This window comes from Dromaius novaehollandiae, chromosome 7 (genome assembly GCF_036370855.1).
Source record: "Dromaius novaehollandiae isolate bDroNov1 chromosome 7, bDroNov1.hap1, whole genome shotgun sequence".
Taxonomy (NCBI): domain Eukaryota; kingdom Metazoa; phylum Chordata; class Aves; order Casuariiformes; family Dromaiidae; genus Dromaius; species Dromaius novaehollandiae.
Window position 1 is genome coordinate 10,967,465 of NC_088104.1, and position 23,651 is coordinate 10,991,115.

At 43.0% G+C, this 23,651-nt stretch overlaps 2 long non-coding RNA genes across 3 annotated transcripts in view; both read left to right on the plus strand.

The window, feature by feature from the left end:
* The window catches only part of LOC112981479 (uncharacterized), an 87,742-nt gene extending 66,278 nt beyond the window's left edge, over window positions 1–21,464 (plus strand). The window contains exon 3 of one of the 2 annotated variants that reach the window (XR_010389928.1): window positions 20,997–21,464. This is a non-coding gene — a long non-coding RNA (uncharacterized LOC112981479). Of the gene's footprint in view, window positions 1–16,225; window positions 16,617–20,996 lie in introns of those variants that run through there. The other variant, XR_010389929.1, reaches the window with a different exon arrangement.
* LOC135328837 (uncharacterized) lies at window positions 9,713–13,965 on the plus strand. The gene is made up of 2 exons (XR_010389930.1): window positions 9,713–10,189; window positions 10,779–13,965. It is a non-coding gene; the product is annotated as an uncharacterized LOC135328837 (long non-coding RNA).
* Window positions 21,465–23,651: the final 2,187 nt, after the last annotated feature.

Below are 23,651 nucleotides of genomic sequence, written 5' to 3' on the forward strand. Positions count from 1 at the left end.
GCTGGCTTACTGTGGGACATCCTGATGGCTGACACATTTGTTTCTCCCTGGGCCAACAGGTCTTCATGGAGATCTTTTGAACTTCAACTCCTAGCTCTGCCAGTGACCAAAGCAGGCTGGATGTGATTAAATGGGGTTTTGTTTCAGATAATTCTCCCTCATTGCCATGCCCTGACAGATAGGATCCGCATGCAGCAGGGGTCCAAGAAGCAGCCCTTGGTCAGATGTCACACATACCTGTAACTTCAGCATGCCCACCTGTGTATTACCTCTCTATAGGAGATCATATAAGTTTGGTTAATGTGCCCAAGGTTTTCTTAAGGAGTGCTCTTTCTAGTGCTGAGACTTCTATTTATTTTCAACATTTTTTAGCCCTGCATGATTCTTTGATAGCTTCATATTTGAGATTTGCAGAGGGGAAAATAATAGTCTCAGCTGGTTCTAACCAAAACACTTCAGTAGCAGATAAAATGTTTTCAGCTGGTTTATGCTTTGCCATCTATAGGGTGCCAGGTGAATTTGGGCCATAGTACTCTCTGCCGGTTTAACCACAGCCCCAGGCATCCTGCCATAGGTTTCATGCCCTGCCTTTTGTGAAACACCCCTTGAGCCAACAGAATAGGCTTAGGGAGTGACTGAACACCTCCTCCTTTGAGGAACATTAATACAGGTCAGTAGTATTTCTCCTTTGACCGGCTTTATCTTCCAGTAATCAGATGTAGCCTCCAGGATAGTGAAAAAAATGAGCATCGTCATCCCATTCACCCATTTCATCATTGCATATTGGCTTTGGGCAAACAAGCCTATTTGACTAGTGTCCATAGGCTCTGAGTCTGGGAATAGGTTCACTTCTCTTATGCATGGTTTCTCCATTCCCATCTTAGTCTCCATCCTTCATAATTACGTTTTCACTCTCTGTAAATTTTGAAGACTCAAAGTCTTTTTTGTCCAGTTGATTTGGATATTTTCTTTTGCATTTCTCTGCTAATTGTTTTACAGAATCATACCATCTATTCTACTATCCACTTAGATATCTCTCAAGAAATTGCCTTAGTGAAATTAATGTCCTTAATTAGGCCATCTAGTTTGGAAAGCATTAGTGACATTGGAATGGGGTGTTTCAGACTGATTATATTAGTAAGATCAATTTAGGAAGCAAGAGCAATACGAAACCATACTCTGTGCTGATGGAAGGCAACTGAGGAGTGGAGGAGCATCTAAATTTGCCTGGTAACATTTCCATTGCTGGGTGTGCTGACACGCTGTTGTGCACGTGTCTCACACCAGCAGTGACTCCGCTCTGTAAAGAAACAGCTGTGATGGCTTTAGAGATGTTAAATTGATAAAGCACTTTGGGGAATCTATCATCAAATGGAAACAGTCTAGTAATAGCTCTTCCTTCAGCTTGTTAGCTGCAAATGAACCAGTTGTTTCGTTCCTCCTTTCTACTAGCATTACAAGATCAGATATACTGTACTTGGGCTAGTCACCTTCCCCAGTGTATTATTTTGGATTTCTCAATAGTACCGTAATGCTTTTTGATGTTACTGATACTGCTGTCATTTTACTAGATACATAGGCTCCCCCGTCCATCTTATCCCACGCGCTCCCCTTCTTTCTATATTTGCACTGTGCCTCTATTTATTTGCATGGCAAAGAAAGCCAGCACACTAAACACTGTAATGTGATGGTCCCAAGATCTTCTTTTTAAATATGGTTCAGCCATGGTGTCCTCTTTAAGCATTGATTTTAGCCAAGCTTCTTCCTAATTTTAGTAAACGTAAACGACTTCTTTTCAAAACAGATCAGCTTCCTGATTTGTAAACTATTCTGCAAATGTTATTGAACTTGTCCAAACAACGAGTCCCATATTATTTCATCCTCCCTGCTCAATACACAGTCTTTTAGCCAACAGATCTGTTCTGAACAAACGCTTTGGTGGTTTAGGTCAGTAGAGTTCAGCACACATCTTTGCTGCTGCTGCTACACAGACACTTCCATAAGGACCTCACCCACAACGAGCAGTGCAGCCTTCCCCTAAACGCGCACCCCTTGCAGCCCTGCCGCGGGAAGCACTGGCACTGTGAGCATCACCTCTGCTGGCCCCAGGGGACGGTAGACCAGGAGGAGATGGGTCTTCTCCTTGTCACTGTTCAACATACGCAACACAGCTGAATCTCTTTATAAAACCAAGGAGAGGGCTTTTACGGTTGCCTCCAGCTCCGTCACCATTCCCTCCCAAGCAGGGAGGTGCATCTTTCCCACCTGCCCATCTCCTCCCGTGGCCAAGCAAGCTCAGTGCTGTGGGCAGCAGCAGGTAAGTGAGAGCTTCACTGCTGTTCGTAGCGGCAGGAGCAAGAGCACGCTTCTGGAGCGTGGTGCCCAGACTGCCTGGAGGATTTGGGGAGCAGAAGACAAAGTAGCCTGCACCCTTGTACCACCTTCCCGTGCCAAACGAGACAGGCTGAACACCATCTTCATGGCAAAGCATCTGCTTTGACGGTGTTCATGCAAATACAGCTAAAAAATCGTTTTCAGATCTTTCAACACCGAGGGAAGTGAGTAAAGAGGTTCTTTTTATCCTAAATATACCTAGAAGATAAAAGCAAGGCACTGACTGTTCAAAGAGGGCTGAAGCAATGCGCGACGTATTACTGTACAAGGCAGGCTCACAAGTGGTTATAAATTCTAAAACAACCTGGCAAGGTTTAGTTTGAAGAGTGAAAGCTCCTCTACCCAAAGATCGCTCTTCTCCCTTCTCTAAAAGGATTTCCAAAAAAAAAAAAACTTGACGAAAGCAGCTGTCGGATAATGTAACACGCAGCACCACTGTAAGAATGGATCCATTAGCCCTGGAAAACCGCAGTCCTTGTCAGTACCTATGAATGAAACTGTCCCAGGGACTCTACAGAGCAAGGCTGCGTATTGAGGAAGCTCAAAAGAGAGTCAAAACAAAACCGAGTGCAGCAGGAAAAGCAACCCAGACCCGTCAAAGGGCTGCCCCCGTGGCTCAACCCGCGGCAGACCTAACGCCACCGCCACACAATTGCCTGTGAAGTTCACAAAGGAGCCAGATGCTCCCGTTGGAATTATACCTTCCGCGGATCAACATGGGAAACCTGCCACTGTCCTCCCCAACAGGAGGGGAATTGATAGCGTTTTCTTGTCTAAAATAATATCTTTTCACCGAGTTAGCTGAAGAAAGAACAAGAGCTGTTTGCTTTATTTATATTTCCAAGCATGTCATCCCCACAAAAGATCCTTCTTTCGCCCTACTTTCATGTGACCCTGGAAACAAATATCTGCTGGATACGATCAGTCTGGCTCCGCATCTCCAAACAAGACGAGGGAGCTGGTGGCAAATGTGATTCTCCTGTTGCTCTGAGCTAATAGATATTGGGAAGAAAAATGCAATTCTTGTCTTGGCTGGCTTTGAAACGTACTTAACTTTTCATTCACATCATGCTTTTTACATCCACAAAGCTCAACAAGGCAGTGAATATCATCGGCCTATTTTAGAGACAGGGAAGTCAAGATGGAGGGAAATGACTTGCCCAAGGTCACACCACAAACAGGCCTGCTGGATGGTGAAGCTGGACCTCAGCGCCTTCCCACCACTGCTGGGCCACATCACCTCACTCACTTGAATTTCTTTCCATGGTATACTAAAGGTTGATCAAAATTTAAGTTGGTAGAGGGTGTGCCTGGATCAGGTTATGGTTTCACGGCTTGTCCTGGTTCCCCAATTAATTGTTCCAATTAGTTACTCCACAGTTAAATATATATTGACTCCTTCTCCATTGTAGACTTGGGGCCAAGCGTGATTCAGAAAAATAATCTACTGTGACTTCCTCCTGAAATTTGCCACCCAACTAAATTGTAAACATCCCTGCTCAACTCCCAGTTCGTAACACAGGGAAGCAAAATGGCTTAGTATTACCAGGTGGTTTTCTTCTCCATTTTTTGATTTTAACATAGGGCCATTTTAACAAAGCATATAAAATTCTGCATGTTACACCTCGCAGGACTTCATGGTCTGCAGCCATGTTGAGTCTGTATGAATTCAAGGACGAGTACAGGAAGAGATGTTGCCAACCCCTCCACGGTGTAAATCAGCCTTCTCAGAGATGGGAAAGTCAAGTGAGCTTGAGGCTGGCCTAGGAAATTTAACTGGAACAAAAAATTTTGAAGGCAAAGCTCAGACTTACACAGTCTAATTCACATAGGAAAGGGGATTTTTGGCACAACCTTATTTCAACTCTCCTTTACATTTTTAATAGTTTTTCAAGCCCCAAAATGTTCACTGAGGGAAAACTCAGTAGTCAGTAAGTATAATATCTCCCATACAGTGTGTTTTGTGCATGCACTAACTGTAGATTCAATTTCACGTGTAGTGCATCTACCTCATCTCTGTTATTAAAGTGCGTATAATTTAATAGATATTAATGACAGCGTCACTTTATTAGCTCTGTTACGTGCTTTAACAATTACTGTAACTCAGGAGGATTTATAACTGCTTGCTCTGGTACACAACTGCACCTTGCCTTCCAATGGGCTTGACACTTGCCAGAACTGCAGTTAATTCTCAAAATGTGAATGAGACATTAACTGTCCAATTACAAGTCCTGAAATAACTACATGAAATGTAAATTGTGTCTTGACAAACATATAAATGTTTGATGAAGTAACAATGAGATTTTGATGAAAAACATTGATGAATATAAAGAAATACAAAAAAAAAGCAAGCAAAATAAAACATACAGCAATCCGCTGTTGCTATGAATGTTTTCTCTCACATTGGGTTTATTTTTGTGATTCTTTTGTATTCATGCTGTAGTGTTTTCTTGTGCTATCAGTAGTGAATCTGATGTTTTAGAGGCCAAACAAATGCCAAAATTTGAACTGGTTTCAGTTGAAGTGTATTTGAGCTTGTCAGATTTGACCTCAGATGGTCATTACCTTGCAAATTATGTGCCTGAAAAAATTAATGCCTAAATTTAGATTGAAATTTAGGAGGAAAAAAATCTCTTATATCTTTTCATTCAATGTCTCTGCATTAATTACCTCCTAATAATTTCAAAGACTATTGCTAGAGCTCTTTTATTAACTGAAATTGCCCACTCTCAGTTGGTCATTTAATTTTTTCAAGTTTTTATTTTCAAAAAAGCTGTGGAGAAATTTACTTGGAAATGTATTGTGTAATGAAAATAGTGTATGGGCACTTGTAAGAACAAAAAGCTTTCAGCTAAGCTTCAAATGTGTTGGGAAGAATCTCTGTTAATTAAAAACAAATCCAGAAAATTACAGCTGAACTGAAGAGAGTCTTGCAAATGCTTTTCATTTCAAAATCTGGTGATAATTACAACACAACTGCAGTTCAGTTGTAAGGGAAGGACAGGCAAACAGCACGACTGGCGGATGGTGGATACATAGGTAGACAGATAACTAGAAATAAGGAAATTATCCCCAGCGGAGGTAAATAGGAGCAGATTTCTGTAGAAAAAAACTTATCCCCTAATGATTTGCGAAGCGGTCCACCACACGTAATGCAAAAAGAGTAGGTTGCAGATGGCTTTTTATTTGTGTTTTTCTGCTCAGTCCTTTTTTTAATGTGACTTGGGGGGGGTGCTCCTGTGTGTGTGTGTGTCTGCAGGCACGGGAGCGTTTGCCCGACTGGGAGAGCACCACGGAGGCAGAGCCACGGGAACGCCCGCCCGTGGCACAAACACAGCATCACTACCGCTGACCGCAGTCGCTTTTCGTGCTCTCACGGACATTATTTACCTACGTCCACCAAAGTAATACCAGTTTATGCAGTTTCATAGACTCCTGTTCACATTCTATATTAACTTAGCATTTTATTGATCATTTGGGAGCAGAATGAATGCTAATCATTAAGTTTTATATGGATGTTTCTATTACGTGAAGCCCTATAACACGTGCTGAGTTAAGGGATGTTGCCTATGTAAATGAAAGATAATTCCACATTAAAAAGACATTTTCTGGAGCATCTTTATTCAGTTACATTTGCGCTGATCTAAAGGACTCCTATCAGCATGAACACAGAGGGGTAAAGCTCAGGAATGTAAGTGTAGATAATAGTTTGCTAGGCCAGGATACTATTTCTCTGCAATGGATTTCAGCGAGACTTACTGTACATACTGGTTCTGGCATTTGAAACTCCAGGCTGAGCTGGGGGATGGGGAAAGACAGAGGAATAAAGCATTTAATATGAACAAAACATTATCTGTGAAAGGCAAATTCCTTTTTGTTTCCATGTGCCATCCAGTCAGCATTCCTTGAGGCTTTACTGACGTTCTCACACAAGCAAAGTGACTCTTGAAAATACACCATTACAACTTAATATATCCAGTATGTAATTTGTACTTAACAGAAAGATATTTAGGGCCATTTGCCTCAGCCATAAGACTTTCAGCTGCACAGTGGGAGGTAGTGCTTCAATGAAACCTTTGTTTTTAATCTTCTGATACCGTCACTAAGGCAGTTGGCTGGCTTTAAAATTACATCAGTCTTCTTTCTCATCTCACGTTCGCAAGCAGTAGTTTGGGGATTCCACCAAAGCGTATCGTTTTATGGGCAAAACTGCCACCCCTTTTTTCCCTCTGCTGTGTAGGAAGCACTGAAATTGATGCTTGAAAAGAAGGAAGGAAAAATAAGAAGAAAGTTGCCCCACAAGCACACGTATTCCTGGAGACCTGGTCTCAGCCCCACTGTACAGTGCAGCACAATTTGGTCACGTTTACTTGGTTTCCTCTTCCTAAAATTCGATTACGGGTCCCCAGGCGAGCACAATGATACCGAAACTGGGCAACCCCGGACTTTAATCACTTCAAAGCAGCCCCCTATTTTGACTGAACATCAAGCGTCCGGTGCAGCGCTGCCGAAAGCGCATTTCTCCGCGTAGCGAGTTGGGTGGCAGCGGGTCCACAGTGCAAAACTGTTGCCTAGTGTTCCCCTAAGCTCTGCCCTCCTCTGAAAAAAAAAACCCTCATAATTCAGGCAACAGCTGGAAAGCTTAGCTTAATGGTCTGTGCTTAAATGTGGAAGGTCACAGGGTGCTGATCTAAGGAGCGGAGAAGTCTTGCTCAGCCGACTGTTGACACTTAGTAAACGGAGGAGGAGGGGACCGTGTGTGCATCTGAGAAAGCCATACCCCAGCCGGCAAAGAATAGGAAGCAACTTCTATTCAGGGTTTGCAGGGGTCCTGGACCCAGTGGGGAAAAGCAACAAGGCCCTTCACCGCCGCTAAGTTACCTTGTATTATAACAGGATTAAAGTACATTTAGCTTCTCTATTAGCATACTTTAGCCCCATTTAGGCTTACTTGATGTTTCCGATGGCCTTTGATCAGCCTTGCATGGTGCTGGTCAGCTTCAGGACACAGCAGTCAAAAAGCGAGACTGTGAAATTATCCTGATGTTGAATCTCACAGGAGATATTTCTGGCCGTTTGCATTCACTCATCCCCAATATTCTAGTTTCTTTCTCTCGCGCTCTCCCCCTCGCTCAAGAAAATAATTTACACATTGTTAAAAAAGGGAGGGAGAGCGAGAGAGAAAGAGAGAGATATTAAAAGAAAAAGGTAGCTTAGTGACCAGCAATAATTAGCTCCTTGTTTGAAATCAATGCTGGCTTGGGTGCCGGTGCTGAAGCATCTATGAAAAATACTATAATTTCTACAGTGTCTGGCTTTTTATTGCTTACATTTGCATATAAATTAAATCCATATTGTAGCTTTAAGGCAAGCTAGGCTTAGAACGCCGTACAGCTCAGGGTCCTATTGTTTTACATCTACTTTCTATACTGTGGTTAAATGAAAAGGGAGGAGAAAGTAAAGGAGGGAGAAAGTCAGCTTTGTAGCATTCTTAATTGCTTCTCTGCCAATTATGGCCAAATTAATATTTAAACTTTGTAGTGCTTTGAGAAATTGTTTACGAAACCCACTTCCTGGTGTTCGGTGCTCCCTGCGCCTACAGCAATATCTATATTGGAATCTTTTGTTGAAGAAAACGGAAAATAATTACAGATAAATTCTGCTTTCTTTTAAAATATTTTACAGGAACGAATGCTGCTAAATGAATTGTAAATATTTCAAATGTAGGCGTGATCGCTATTCCAAATAGCTGTCTGAAAAGCTATACCCTTCCACATTTTTTCACCTGATTCAGTTTACGCACATGAAAAGATTCCGTACCATGTAGCTCTTTTGATCCTATTTTTGTCTCCCTCCTTCTTAAATCTTCTTTGCTTTATGTTGCAGTCTCTGCTAGCACGGCTTTCGGTTGGCCTTTCTGAGTTTCTGCCTGTGCGCGTCTCAGAAATGCGCAGGCTGCTAATGCTAACACATCAGGGCAGAGCCTGGGAAGACAAGAGACATTTGCAAAGATGAGTAACAAGAAGCAAATGGCGCCTCAAAGTCTCCGTTTAAAAATTCTTTAATGAGATACAGTACTTTTTTTCTTTTCATTCTTTTCTTGGGCTAATGCCTAGTATGTACCAACCACTGGGCCACATTTTTAGGAAACATCTAAATCAAAAGTCAGAAGATTACACAGGGACATAAGAAAATCTTAGATGGCAGGAGGCCAGGAAGCCCAGCTAGGCCTACCCTTTCCTAGAGTTAACAGTTGTTCTCCATAATATAGTGTTTTTCTCCCCCTCTCTCCATATGCTTCTTGCTCTATTTGAACTCTGGTCAGATTGGTTGCTTCTAGAGCAGCATCTGGTAGCTTATAACATATACCCTCTGGAAAAAAAAAACGTATTACATTTGTACAGTGCAAGACCTCACTGGAGTCATGTCCCTCGTTCTCATATTTGACATTAGCTCTAATAACTGCAGCATTGCTCCCTGCGATTCCCCCCAGAGCTCTCTGCAGCTCAGTGAGGTCCCCTCTTAATCTTTTCTCTTTTCGAGGGATACAGACCTAGTTTCACTAACCATTTTGGAGCCTCCAATCTCGAAGTCATTATGGGACTTTGTTGTACTATTTCCATTTCTGTAATATTCCTTCTGTAATTAGGTAATCAAGACTGTGCATCTTTCCCATGTGGCCCTTCGAGGTCATTTTTATTTATCAGCTTATTTATACCTTATTATGCATTTTAAAAGTAACGGTTGTAATACCATTAACTGGGCACACTGGTAGTCTTCGCAGCTCTCTGCTTTCTATAGTAATTCCCTCTTTCTTCTTTCCCATCATCCACTTGTTTGTTCTAGCTAAAATTTGCATCTATTGGTAGTAACAACTGATGTTACCAGTGCTTATATGCATGCTGATTTTTTTTTTTGCCCATAAATAGTCTCCTACAGAAGCCAATGAGAGCATCTCGTGAGCTTACGCGTGGGTGAAGATGTTGGTGGGACTGGTTCTTAACATGAGTTCTAGGTGGAGATTGTCTCCTGTTATGCGATTAGATGATCCCTCGCTCAGAGAAGTCCTGCTGCTGCTTGTGTGTGCCAGCACTACACTAATAATGTTGTTGTACAGCTGATTTCATATACAGAAGGACTTGGCTTGCCGTGTCTACATTAGCGCTATAAATATTTTTTTCCAAGTCTATCACCTGGGCTGTGCTGCCACAACAGAAGTTTCGCTTATCGTTTCCGCTGCAGTAAAATAATTGTCTTCAACTCATAGATTTCCATCTGTACATTCAGAGCTTTCTTATCAGCTATAGAACAACACTCTTAAACCCCATCTCTCCTTACTCTTTTGAGAAGTACAGCTAATTGCTGAGATAAAGCTCCATTTGTGTTTTTTACCTGACAAAATGATTGCCATCTTTTGTTTTGCCGTAAGCCCCTGCCTGAATTCTCGTGGGCCTTTCTTTACTTCAGGGCACTTTGGGTCGAGCTCAAGCTCTAACCTTAGTTTATGGTGAATTTCTTCATTATATGTTTCCTTTCTTTTGTTCAAGGCTATTAACATATTAACTGCCATGTTCTCATTTCAGAGATGGCTATACGGTTCCTGGTGGCCCCCATTTCAACGACATTTTGACCCAGGATCATTCTGGGCCGCGTTCAGCCCCCATGGCACCCACCTGGCTGCAGGATATAGCCCTAAGATAAACGCAGATTTGAATTCCCTAGCGTCTTCCCACTGGAGATCCTGACGTGTTTCACAGACAGGGATATATTCAGCTCACAAACGGCCTGGGGATAGGTAAGGAATTGTATACAGGGCCCTTTCACAGCTGGAGGAAAGCAAGACAGAGTGAGACTAAAGGGAATGGGATGGGAGGAGGCGACACTGCGCTGTCCTCGGAGGAAGGCCGGCATCTGCCCAGCGCCTCAATCCGGGACACAATCCTCTTGATGTCCCATGCAGCCCAAGAATCACAAGCCTGGCTTCCTGAAGGGGGAAAATGTCCCAAAACTCTGGCTTTCCTAGCAGTCCAGTCTGTCAGAGCTAATTTGCAAACAGACCTTTGCTTTGTCACCCAAGGTTGCCTGTTACGGAGTTCATTCTTTACCCTTGTGTATTATATTAACGGGCCTTGTAGTTTAGTATTGTCAAGTTGTAAGTCTGTGCAGATACTGTAGCTAAATATTTGAGACATTTTAGCTGTCTTTTTCAATATGAACCTATTCAGCTATTTCTTTATAAATTCCTGGTCTTATGCTTGATGCAACGCCCATCATACTAATGCAAAGGTGACTGTGAAAGTGGGGTTTTATTAAACTTTTTTAGTAGATTGATGCTCTCTTTAAATTATGTGAGTTTAAGCCTTTCTCTCCCTGTTTCCAAACAGGGTTAGTGAACAAGAGAATAAGGACTCTTGGCGGTGCTGATGTAAGCTTCAACCACGACTAAGCACAGCTTATTTTGAGGCTTGAAAAAGTTTGGTTCCTCGTTTGCCATTATCTTTGCTCCTCTGCTGTTTCGCCTGCCTGCTCGCAGTGGGCTAATTCGGAGCACGGGAGCTCCATGTTTTGCAATACAACCTGAAGGAGGAGCGGCACAAAACTACCCGTTCTTGTGAAATTTTCGGTCTACCCCTGTTGACCCAGGATATTTAAGCAACTCAAACAGGCAGCTGCACTTCACAAGGGCAAAATAAATTGAGTCCAAACTCCACAGCGTTTTCTATTCCCCTATGAGTGGCTTTCTTCAGTGTTTGTGAGTCCTTCACATTTTAGCTTTGTATGTTAGAAACCCTGTCTTCTGGCAGTTTATCAGGTGTCTCCACTATTAGTTTCAAAATAGATATTAAATACCGCTTTTGCACCTTGTAGCTGCAAAGATTTTCAGATGTATTGAACAGCTTTTCTGCTCTTCAGCCGTCAAAGATTATACACTGAGAATAAATTACTCAGCTGGGTGCATTGTTTGTAGGCAAACGCAGTACGTGACAGTATCAGTAGTCCCTGTGTTTAAAAGCATGTAAAACACTTTCTCTTCTTCTGTGCTTTCCATTGCGATTCTGGAAACATTGGCTCAGCTAAGTTCTCCGCCCAAACAAGCTCTGGTTGCTGGCAAAGACGTCTGAGGTCTCAGCGTTGTCAGCCCAACTTCTAATCCTTCATGCAGAGGATGAGGCCAGACCTGCGCCAGATTTTGGACATGATGACGTGTTGGGGGGCTGCAGAGCTGCTGAAGGAGGCTGAGCTCCTCCTCGCCGTCTCCCCGTGCAGGACCCCTGCAGCGCTCCAGCCCGGGCCCCGGCGTGGTCCCGCTGTGCTGCGTTGGCAGCACACATGTTTTCATGGGAGCAGATCACTCTCGCCGCTGTCTGGCACCGGCGAGTGAGCCTCGCTGGGGTGCAAGTGCTCTGTCTCATCTCAGTCCTCTGTCAACATCTGGCCGACAGCCCGCTGCTAGTCGGACATAGCTGGACAAGCAATTCCCTCATTTCTCCAGAACGTGGATACCATTTGAAAGGCCTCTTGCTTCCATCAGGACTGGCTTCCAGCTGGACTCTTCTGGGGTTTTTTTCTTTTTTCTTTTTCTTTTTTTTTTTTTTAAGAAAAGATGTGCTTGGTGGGTATTGATAAACATTTGCAGCATCAGTCAGTTTTCTGAGGTTTGCCTAGCTTATTTCATCTCCTTTATCTAAGTTTCTTATTACAAGACTTAATTTCCAATGTTTCCCACTGCATCAGTGTACCACATCCTTCGAGGACAGCATCACATTTCCCCAGACTTGCTGACTTGTATAAGAATGTATTCACAGACCTTTCACCAAACTAGAAACCAGACTAGAACTTGTTTTACTAATTATATTTCCTTCCCACAACCCATGCTTCTTAAAATGTATTCATAAAACTGTTAATGAACAGTGAATTTGGCCTTAAAATTGTAATCAATTTAATCAAGAGCTGAAATTTATTTGGAACCTAAGCAGCAATAGTTCATAAGTACTAAACCAGCCTGTTGAGGACCAAAAATGGTATCTGAATTGACATTACTGGTCACAAAATATCTCGTATATCTTTAGCCAGTTAAAATTTAGGCTCTAGGTCTGCAAGGGTATAGGTAACAGAAAGAGAGAGGTACTTCCAAAGGGAATTCACTCCTTCCTCATCCTCATAGGATGAAGCACCTTTCTGAGATACCCATTTCCCTCCATCTGACAATGGAAGGAGCCCAGAAGAATAATTTAGGTATACCCCTAAATCTCAGCTAGCTACAGCAAATATCTTGCTATGGACGACTGACAAATAATCCCTAATTCAAATATGTTTGCAGAAACAATTTGTCTAACCATTTTGACAGAATAAATTTGAAGGGAAAAAAAATCTGCTTGCAGAAAAACTGCAAGCATAAAAGATGACTAAATTCCTTTAATTAAAAAATCAGTGTAAATAGTGCTCTTGCTGATATTAAGTATGTTTGTGAAGCAGAAATAGTTTAAATCAAACCTTACATATTATAAATACAGGGATAGGCTTCTCACTGTGCATATGATGCCTTCATTATTGCTAAATGTAATGCTGATCTGTGTTCATCTTTGACTAGCAAGGATTGGAGACCTTTTTTTTTAATTTTTGTTCTTAGAGTCAAGAAACAAGGCTTTTCTTCTCCTGTTTTGCTTTATTTCTGGATATTTCACGAGCCCTTTGGATTCTCTTGATTCTGCCTGATATACATGACAATCTTGCAGGGTAAACTAGGGATAGATGTTGCATGCTCATTTGTTCTTGTCCTCTCATATAATAGCTCTCTTCCCCAGTTATTTTATCATCTGCTCCAGATTAGAAGCAGGAACGACTGTCTGACACGACATGCTGCACTTTGTCTGGTAGATCAGCATACAGATAAGAAAACTCATTTTCTTCCCAAAAAAAGTTTTCTCTCTGTAGGCTGCTTTCCGAATTTCTTCAGGACACAAACTCTTCTTCTAGGTCTTTCGTGTCTGCACTGCTCAATGGTAACTACAGCTTCTTGGAGAGGGCTCACAGCATTTTAAGGGAAAGAAATGCAACTATCCGCTGATAGTTTGCCCTGATCTAGTTGTTGCCCTTGTAGTTGAGCCGAAGTAGAGACCCAGTATTCCATCTCTGTCATGCAAATGCCTTAACTTGTCTCAGATTTAAAGGAAAGGGAGACCCATGATAGGATTGTGGCTTCAGCATTCAGTATCAGTTTGTTCTGACTAATATGAATATTGGAGATGTAAGGAGTGAAATCCCTCGAAATAAAGATAGTCAAGAAGAGAGACTCCCAAGAGATGTTTCAAAAATAGTTGCTTTCATTTTTATTAGCAAAGTACAGAAGCAAAGGGGAAAAACAAGTTTAGAAAAATCATTCAGTTCCTTAAACACTTTTGAGAAACTTGCTAAGAGAGTCCTAACCTTTAACTACAGAGTATAGTTTAAGATATTTTGAAATAGTACATGGCAGAACAAATTCTCTTTCCCATACTAATGGCTGTCTCTGTCTGTCTGTCAGCTCAGAGTTCAATCACGTATTCACAATAAAGTATGGGTCAAGTCCGAGAGTGTCTGTGTCTTATAGTCTTATTCCTGGCTGACAAGTGCTACATCTAAATCAGTGTATGGCATTAAGTTATAGCCTGAAAGCAGACTAGAGTGGTAAAACCAGTTTGGATGACAAATGCTTCTGGCTCCCCTCAGCCCTCAACATCGCTTTGGCCACTGCTGCTTTAAGACACAACTTCCAGCACCACTTACCTAATTGTAATTCTGCAAAGTGAACATAGCTCAATAATAATACCTTATTGACCGTGTTTGGGCAAGTTCCTATCTGGTCTGGGTCAAAAGATTACACACCAGTAATAGAATTTTATTCAGAGCAAAGATATCCTGGTACAATAAGACCATATTGCTTCACGTAATTACAATTCATGCAACCAGAGACAGCTGTCTGTCAGATATATTGTATTAGCTGGCTTTGATTTCTATAATGAGTTTTATTAGTATATTTATGAGGAAGAATAGTGACATATAAAGCAGTTATGAATAAGTTATTATGCATCCAGAACCAACATCTGGGATCTTCTAAATCTTGCAGAGAAGCCAAAGTCTGAACTGTCACAGTCTGAAATACTCTCTGCGTCCAAAAGATGATCCATGCAGACCTCTTTCACAATACACTGGTGAGACTCTGACAGCACTACCCACTGTTTTCTTTCACAAGCGTAAAATAATTGGATTTATGCAAACAAGAAATCTAAACGAAATCTGAAAAACAGAAAGTGAACAAGAAGGTCAAGGCTTAACCTATCTTTGACATTAGCTTGATGGGGCATAAACGAATATACAAGAACTGATACTATTTGTCTTTATTTCCCAGGTACAAGAGAATTCAGGCTATGCTAGACGAGATACACTGACTTTAGAGAGTTTGGGGGGAGGATGGTTCATTCTTCTAGCAAAAATGGTGGAAAATGATGCAAACATGGGACCAAGTGAAATGAAAGCTACTGAAATAACTGTTTATAAAGGCTAAGGAAAAATAACATCAGGCAGTGTTGCAGTTAAATGATACACAAGAAAGTAAAAAAGGATGAGCACTAACTCTCAGCAGCTCTGAAGATATGTATCATTGGAGACCATTTTCTATAAGGTCAGTACGTACAGGCAAAAGTCATTACAAAGTCCATAAAATAGTTAACTATAATTAATAGTTCAAAGTCTGACTTCAGGCAGCCAATTTTGAAAATGTTTGTCCTTTAACAGGCAGCCTGAGGGCAGTACCCACGGATATTCGTAACCCTACATACTCCTCCTCAAAGGTTTCAAACAGCCGCTTTCTGCAGGGCCAGACCTTCCGCCCCGGTGTCCCACAGTTCTTTGAGCCATGCTCAGACCAGCCGTAATAAAGCCATAGTGAACGGGGAGATTCAGACAACTGAAGGCGGCTGCTGACAGATCTAAGGGAAAATTAATTCTCGTGCCAGCATTTCCTGGTTAAGAATTGTTCTGTTAAGATTTCCTGTTGCCCAACTGTACCTCATTAAAGAGGTTTGCCCGAGTACATCAGATTACCTCAGCTACAAGCTGAAACACCTGATCTCTCTCATAGCTAAAATCTGGAGCACTCACCACCATCCTGCAGCTTTTAAAACTCCGCCACCACCAGCCAGCACAGATATTTTTTGCATGAGAACACTGTTTAATACATAGGCCAGCATAGCACAGACTCTTCACAAACCCTGAATAGTTTAGACTGATCCCCATACGAAATACCAGTTTTCAAGAGGACAAAGGTAGGAGTAGTCAAGACAAGGTCTGATTAATGACAAGTTCTCTAGGCAAAAGGAAAGGGTGCAACCTACTAGCCATGCACAAATAATAAGAACAGCCAGCTGCTGCCAACCACAGCCCCCGTCAGGGCACCCTGGAGAGTCCCACCTAAGCGAGAAGAGAGAACAGGTAAAAGTCCTCAGTTGAGCTGCAAAGTTGGCCAACCTCTCCTGGATCTACCCTCACTGGCAACTCCCTCAAGCATTTCTCAAACCCATATCTGTATATCCAACATCTCGTTTCACTGGCATTAGCTGATCGTGTTCATTGTGGCAGTAGCTAAGGGTCAGGTGGCCAGTGTGATGTTTAGATCTCAGAACTGTCCTCTGCAGTTCTGGCCAAAAACGTCACGTTGACAGAAGAAGGGTTCCGCACAGAAGAACAGCTCAGTTTCACCGATCAAGTTGACCTACTGCCTAGCCACCACATTAACATATCAGTATAAATAAGAAAAGGAGCAGAACCAAAAGTAATCCAATTTATTTTGCAGCAGTCTTCTCAAAAGTCTTCCTTCAAGCTGAGAATATTCAAGGAGGTGAGAAAAGGTGGTTTCTCTACAAAGACTTTAGGAACTGCTTCTCTGAAAGAAGAAGATGGCATCTTGCCCTCACTTAAGAAATCACTGGCAAGCAGTGGGTCCATCAGGTTGCTTACACAGGGCTCAGATAAGGTAGGGATAATATGGATCTCATTCATAGAGTAGCCTCAGCATCCCAAGTATTTCCTGACCTCTAGCAAGGTATATGGTCTGAAATTCTAGTAAAGATTGTATTTGATCCTCAAGAACTTATTCCACTTTCAGAAAGAAAGTGAAAATCATGAATGATCTTATCAGGACAGTAATTGGAAAAATCACCACAGTAAGAGACGCTCAACTGTCACTGTGTGCAAACAGCCTTGATTAGCCAGGTTGTTAACTGCTCTGAACCGTTCAGCTATTCACGGCTTTGCTGACACTACGGTGAAGGGCAAGGCAGCCGCTCTTGGCCTCCTTCCTAAACACAGCGTATTGTTCCCAGAGCCCTTAATGCTACCATCAGTCCAATTAGGAGCTGGACATCCTCCACAAGCCCTCTGTCCTCCCACTTCGTCAGACAGAGATAATCTGAATACCACAGAAAACTTTGAGAAGGGCAAAATTGCAGAAGAGGGATTAGGGATCTCCAACGAGCGGCAAGAACAGATGATTACTGAACTTCATAAATTTTAATCGAAGTATCAAAAGAACATACTGTCAATGCAAGATTCTGCTAATTGGAGAACTAAAGTAACAGCTTTATAACACCCTTTGATGCCCTAGGACAGCAGGACCCCCAGAGCGTCCCGCAGTAGTCCGTTAGTATTGAGACTCCTCACCCCCTTTACTGGATCTGGGTATTGGCTTCTAAGATCTGGCTCCTGAATAGCCAGAAACATTAGAGTGCTTTTTGGCGAATACTTCCTCACTTTGGACATTTAACGCCACACATTTAAAAACAATGCATGCCTTTGCCATAGCGAAGGAAAAGGAATAACGGTGTTACCGCTTAGCAAAATATTATTAGCATCGGGTCAGGCAAAGATTCCAGGTACCAAATCATCTTTCACATGACTGATCTCTCGTAACTATGAAAGAAATATGACTATATTAAAGTTAAAATTAAAGAAAGGAGTGATGGAGTTTAGATCCTCTGCTTCTGGGCATGTATTTTACTCAAAATGGAATTTTATGACTCATCCTCTTCTAATCAAGACTCTTGAACAGATAAGCCTTCCCCATAAGTGGTTATGAAGGGAGCATCCATTGTGTTAGAGAAGTTACATAACTCTACTGTGTTATGAAGTAGATTGAAAAAAAAGTAGATTAATGCTATATCGGCACAGAGTTGTCAAGTACCCAGCCTAGAAACTAGTACCAGTAAAAACGCACCTATGCAACCACCCAGTCCCTGCAGGCTCCTTAGTTTTGCCTCATGCTCCTCTCTCCGGTTTCCCCATCCCAATGTCACTTTGATGTCCATCACTCCCACACTCAGTGTATGCCCCCAGCCTCTAGACACCACCCTCTTCCTTCACCCCAGGAAACACTGCCCAGAAAACCTCCAATACTCAATATCTACCTACAGCTTTGTCACCGTAAGGAGTGGTGAGATTTGAGTGAGTCCCAGATTGAAAACTTTGCTTTTGACATCTGCATTACGAGAAAGAACATTTGGGTGCTTTAAACAAGCACTTCCATCGAGAAAGTGCTAAATGACCTACGTAGGGATATATTTTTCCATTTTAATGCCTTGTAATTCAGTGTGATCTGCGTTTGTATTGGACATGTTATTAACCAACATATGTTTGTTATCAAAACACTTGGAGCCAAAATTTGTCATTAGCCCATAGAAACCCACTGGCTTCAACAAAGTTGAAAGAGGCATTAACTTGCCCTTCTCTCTTTTTACCATAAAAGCTCTCAGTCCCCTCAGCTAGGTAGGCAATGAGGAACCAAACTAATTTGTCCCTTAAAATCAGGACATGGCAACACACTTGGAAGAGAAGATGGGAAAGGGAAGGGTTAACCAGGTTTATAATTGTTTCCAGAGAGCAATTATTCAGTCCCTAAAAATGCTGGTAGAAGAACAAGATGGAAAATGAACATGGTCCCAGCAGATTAACGAGTACTGTTCAGGAAAGGATCATAGCAGGTTTTGATCCAAAAGGAAAGGAGAAGAGTATTTTAATGAGATTGGCACTCAGACTATTCGAGCTGATTGGGTTTGGGTTGTACTACTTTATCCAAAATGAGGGCTATTTTCCCACTCTGTACACACTTCTTTCAAAGACAACATTCTCTGTTTGCATCCACTTTACGGGAATTTGTGTCTGCAAAGAGGCACACACCCAAGCGTCATGAACCCCGACAGCCCTGTGATACCAGAGCAGAAATGCCGCCCGGAACAAGAGCCAGGCAAATAGTTGAGAATGAAACATTTAGCTGATCAACACTGCCAGAGATTTTTTTTAAGGCGAATGTTATTTTCCTTTCATTTTTCATGCACTCTGCAGCTTTCCTCAGAACAATATCTGCAATAATCCCTGCTCTCTCGCTGGTCCGGGTGCAGTTCCCTGCAAGGAGCTAATATTGGCACGTTGACATTTTAGCTGTTTTCGCCGGCCAAGCGCAGGTGCAGAGCCCGACCCTCCGGAGCGGCCCCGGCGATCCCTGCAAGGAGCAGGAGGCGGTGGCGGAGGACGCTGCCCCTGCTTGGGGTCTGCAGGCGTTTCAGCCCGTCCTCGGACAGGGAGGCCCTGCAACCGGAGGCACACGCCTTCTACATTGGGTTTGTGTTTAATAAAGTTGTGGCCTCTTGGCTTTCACCACAGCACAGTTTCCAGTTTTATTTCCCAAGGGTTCACAGCAACAGTAACACACAGTAGTTATAATGTGTCATAAAATAAATATTAGTGAAAGGAGACGAGAGTCTCAGCCAGTTTGGAATTTGCTTGGGATCACGATTCCTCCAGCGCACGGCTCCAAAAACAAAAGTTGCCTGCTGATGCAGACGCTTTGTTTGTTTTGCTAGGTTTGGGTTTTTCTCGGTCAGCTGTGCTGACACCACCTGCTCTGGCTCAGTGTCACCGCTGATAGAGGTGAGCACTAACGCAGCCGCTACCTTTCGCGTTGCTCTGCAGGCTGTCAGCAGCGCTTCTCTGCGAACCCCTATTGCAAGAGCTTAGTAACTCCACTGTGAACAAAACAAAATTACTTCTAGACTTAAACCCAGCGTGCAAGACTTCTGCCCATAGGGCCAAGTGTTATCTGTTGCAGGGGATAGAAAGAACGTGCCCCAAATGGTTAAATAGATTAAATACACGAACCAGCATACGCGTAGAAACACAGAGCGTGTGTGCTTGTTCACACGCGTCTGCATGCGTGTGCACACACGTGTAAGTGATCGCCATGTGATATATTCCTAGCCACAGTATTTGCGTAGCCCAGAAATGAGTTCATCAGGAGGCTCTGACGGCCTCGCAGCAACCACTTTCCCCAGGTTTCAGACTAACATCAGTCCCTACTTCTTTCCTGGATGCTTTCCCACTTTCCCAGGACTAATAAACTCACACTCACCCACCACACGTTACCCTGGCCTGAAGCTGAGGCAGTGGCAAAACTCCATCTTAGAGCAGTCGCGGTTGTTTTATGTATCAAAATGTCCCGTCTTTGAAGTTGAGCCTTAATAATGTCTTGCAGGGAAGCCCCAGGGCAGCTCCTTTCTCTGCCACAGACTCCTTGTACAACTTTGGGCAAATCATTTAGCTCTCTATTCCTCGGCTCAACAGTTATAAAATGGGAACAATTAAATTCCCCTACCTCATCAAACAGCTGTGATGATAAATACACCATGAAATGCTCTGCAATGTCTATGATGGAGATGATCTGCTAGATGGATAGGTACAGAGCCAGAAAGGGAAGCCTTGATGGTATTTTTAAGTCCAAAAGTGCTACTCTAAGTCAGTTTTAAAGTTTATTTGCTTTTAAAAAATGAGTAAGATAGATTCTTCTACAAAAGCAGGTACATCCCAAGTACCCGCCGGGCTGGCTGGTGCCAGCTGGGGAAGCTGGGGCGCCCGGGAGCAGGGTGTCCCGGGACGTTGTTCCCATAGGAGTCCTGCACCCATCAATGCTAGAGCAGCATGTCACCACGGGTAAATAGCCGCTGTGGCAGTAAGCTCATCGGATAGCACGTACATATGTTAAGGCACCTTTAACACATTTACTAAAACATATATCTAACTAGGGAAAATAATCTTGCCCTGCTTGGAAAAGTCATCATTTGCCTTATAAATAACTCAAGGAACCCTGTATGTATCGGAGAAAATGGTAAAACTGTGCGTGCCTGCTCTCCTTCCCCAAAAGATCTCCGAATAAAATATAAATGCACTATAATATAAAGAACAGCTTGGTGAAGATAATGAAATCTAGTGAAGCCAGTAATTTACTCGGTAAATCATGTAGCTACTTCTTCCTCGCGATTGCCTGCCCTGATTTATGTGGGGAACCTTGTTTCTGAGCTTCTCTGCCCCCAGAGACTTCAGCACCCCCAGTCTGCCCAGTGCCCCCAGTACCCGCCGCGCTGCCTCCCGCCGTGGCCAAGGGCAGGGGGACCCCACCGAGCCGCCCCCGCCAATATCCCCGGCACCGGACCTTTTCCCATCAGCATGCCAAGATTTCAAACTCTCCCATGTATCGCACAGAGCAGCTTAAGAAAGTAATCGGCTAACGTTGCCTCCAGATCGCCGCTGAGGACGCTTGATCGTATGCAAAGCCGGGGGATCGCGGAGCACCCTGGGCAGACCAGCCGCCCGGGCCGACGTGTCGCCGCACGAGGCTTCGCCCTGCCCTGGTTCCTGATGCATTTCTCTTCCTTATTTCTAAACGCTCCGGGGTGACGCCGCGTCTCCGTGAATTCAAGTGGATTTGTCTCGCAGGGAAAAACGTCCGCCTAGATGAGGCTTTACGGGGCGTGTTTCAGCTTTCAGATCTCTCCAGGCTTTGTGTATCTGGCAACGCTGCTCTCTTCTTAAATTCTCTTAGTAATAATTTTAAGAGCAAATTCTTTGTGACAACTGCCACTGATTTAAAACTAATGTTTAGCCACTAATGGGTAATTGTATTAGACTAAGAAAACCTGCTGTAAAGCCGACCCCAGCCTGATTTTTAATTTACTGCATCATCAGCTACTTTTATGATACTATTTAATCTGCTGAAATAAAACTATTCCTCTATGAATATCTCTAACATTCAAGAGAGATTGTTTTTCAGCTGTTCCGCTCTTGGGGGTGAAGAGTTGTTAATTATTATATGAATAATCCCCGCGAATACATTTATTTACATTTGTTTTAATTGTCACACTCCTCGGAAAAGTGGCGTGTTGTATTTTCGCTATGAGCTTCTACCCCTTAAACGCAGAGAGGGAAAAGGCGCATCGGGATGCAGCTCTTTGCATGCCTAAAACGCAGCCTGCGGCCCCACGCCGCTCGCCGTCCGAGCAAGCCCCGTGGGTCTGCGCGTGGGGCCGCGCGGCCCCCCCAGCCCCTGCTTGCGTCCCCTTCACAGACCTGCTCCAGCCAGCGCACTGACCACGCGCCAGAATACGGCAGGAACAAAAATACAGTGCCAGGCATTGGGGATGGAAAAAAAAAGAAAATACAGAAAAAAAGAAAGATATCACACAATAAATAATCTGCCGGAAAAAAACAGATCTAGTAAAAAAAAAATAGATTTTGGTTTATTTGTTACTCCCTTTAGCAAACAGCAGGCACACGCAGAGGTGACCTGCGTAAGAAAGGGATCTGCTGCTAGAAGAAAGACCCAGGGTGTCCCCAAAAATGCGCATCTGTGGCATGTGAGTTGTCGATTTTTAACATTCCCAGCACATCTATATTGCAGCTTTAGGTTTATTTACCCTGATAAATACTAGATTACCTGCCCGCGACGACTGCGGGAGAGGGCTGCCATTGAATCTATTGTAATATGATCGAGGAATGGTTACAAGATAAAGTAAGGTAAAACAAATAGTTCTTAATGCTGTGCAACCACTTATTATTTTCTCCAAACAACTTCTCTACTTGTTATCTCCTTGGGGTCGAATGCCTATTCCCTAGGAACAGAGGAGAAGTCTCTTTTTACCTCAGTAATTAGCTTGTTTGAAAGCTTCCACAAATTCTTCCTATCATAAATTTTGTATTGTTCTATGCACAATAATGCATATAAAATTAAATAAACAATTTAATTAATTTAATTAAAATTAAATATTAAACATAGTGTGTATAAGAAGCCCATGTCTTTGATTTAATTGGGCAGGAGTACCCAAAGCAGTTTGGGTAACAGTGAAAAATAATTAAAAACAACAAGTACGGTAGCCTCTGGGTACGAAGAGTAGTTGGGAGCTTTCTCCTGAGAAAGGTTTATTTAATTAAAACTAAACTAATCTTTGGAAAACACTTGATAAGCATTTCATAATACAAATCATAATCCAAAAACGAAGCTTACACTTCGTCTACACGACACAGGAAAATAATATTAAATAATTCAATTCTGCCATGAGCTACTTTCTCAGCACACACAGAATAATTCAGCAGGCAGCGTGTTTACCACCTTCGCATTTTCTGTAACATTTCGTTCATCTAGATAAATATTAGTAAATGGTATAAAGGCATAATGGATCCGTAAGTTACAAGGCTGGGAATTAATGCTTTATTTAGACTGTTGGTTGCTTCTCGTGGCTATTATAACAGACGAGGAAAGCACAGCCAGGTCATTTAGGAGGCGAGCTGTGCCCGCGCTGGCAGGTGAGCCGTTCGGCTGCGCTCGTGCTTCAGCACCAGGTCTGCGCTGCCTTCCTGCCCGATTCTTCCATACCTTTCATTCATAATGAAGTGTATTATTTCCAGGATCGCATACCACTGGGGGTGGAATGGATTATTTATAGGGTGGTGTCTCTATCAATACTTCATGGTGCCAAACGCGAGTATTCCTATAGCGCACGGTGATGGTTTCAGCTCCCTGAAAACTTGGATGCCTCCCAGGGTGGCCAACTCTCCGCCCGGCCCTCAGACCGGCGGCTGCGCACAGCCGCGCTCGAGCTGGATCGCAAACGCTGACAGGCTTTATAGGTCATTTCAAAAACAAATGCTTCATTTTAACACCTAGGCTGCAGCAGCTACTACAGCAAGCCGCTGAGGCCAACTGGCTTTTTAAAAAGTGACTGCATCTGAAGATCCTAATTGACACTCGCAGGCAAGTGCCCAGCGTAACTGAGCATTACTCAGGTTTCTGGAGAGCGGTTTTTGAGTGACCATATAATTTAAGTGACCTTTCATTATAATTTAAAACGCTACTGTAGAGCCCAGCTCCCCTCCCGCTGGGCGGCTTCCCTCGACGGTGA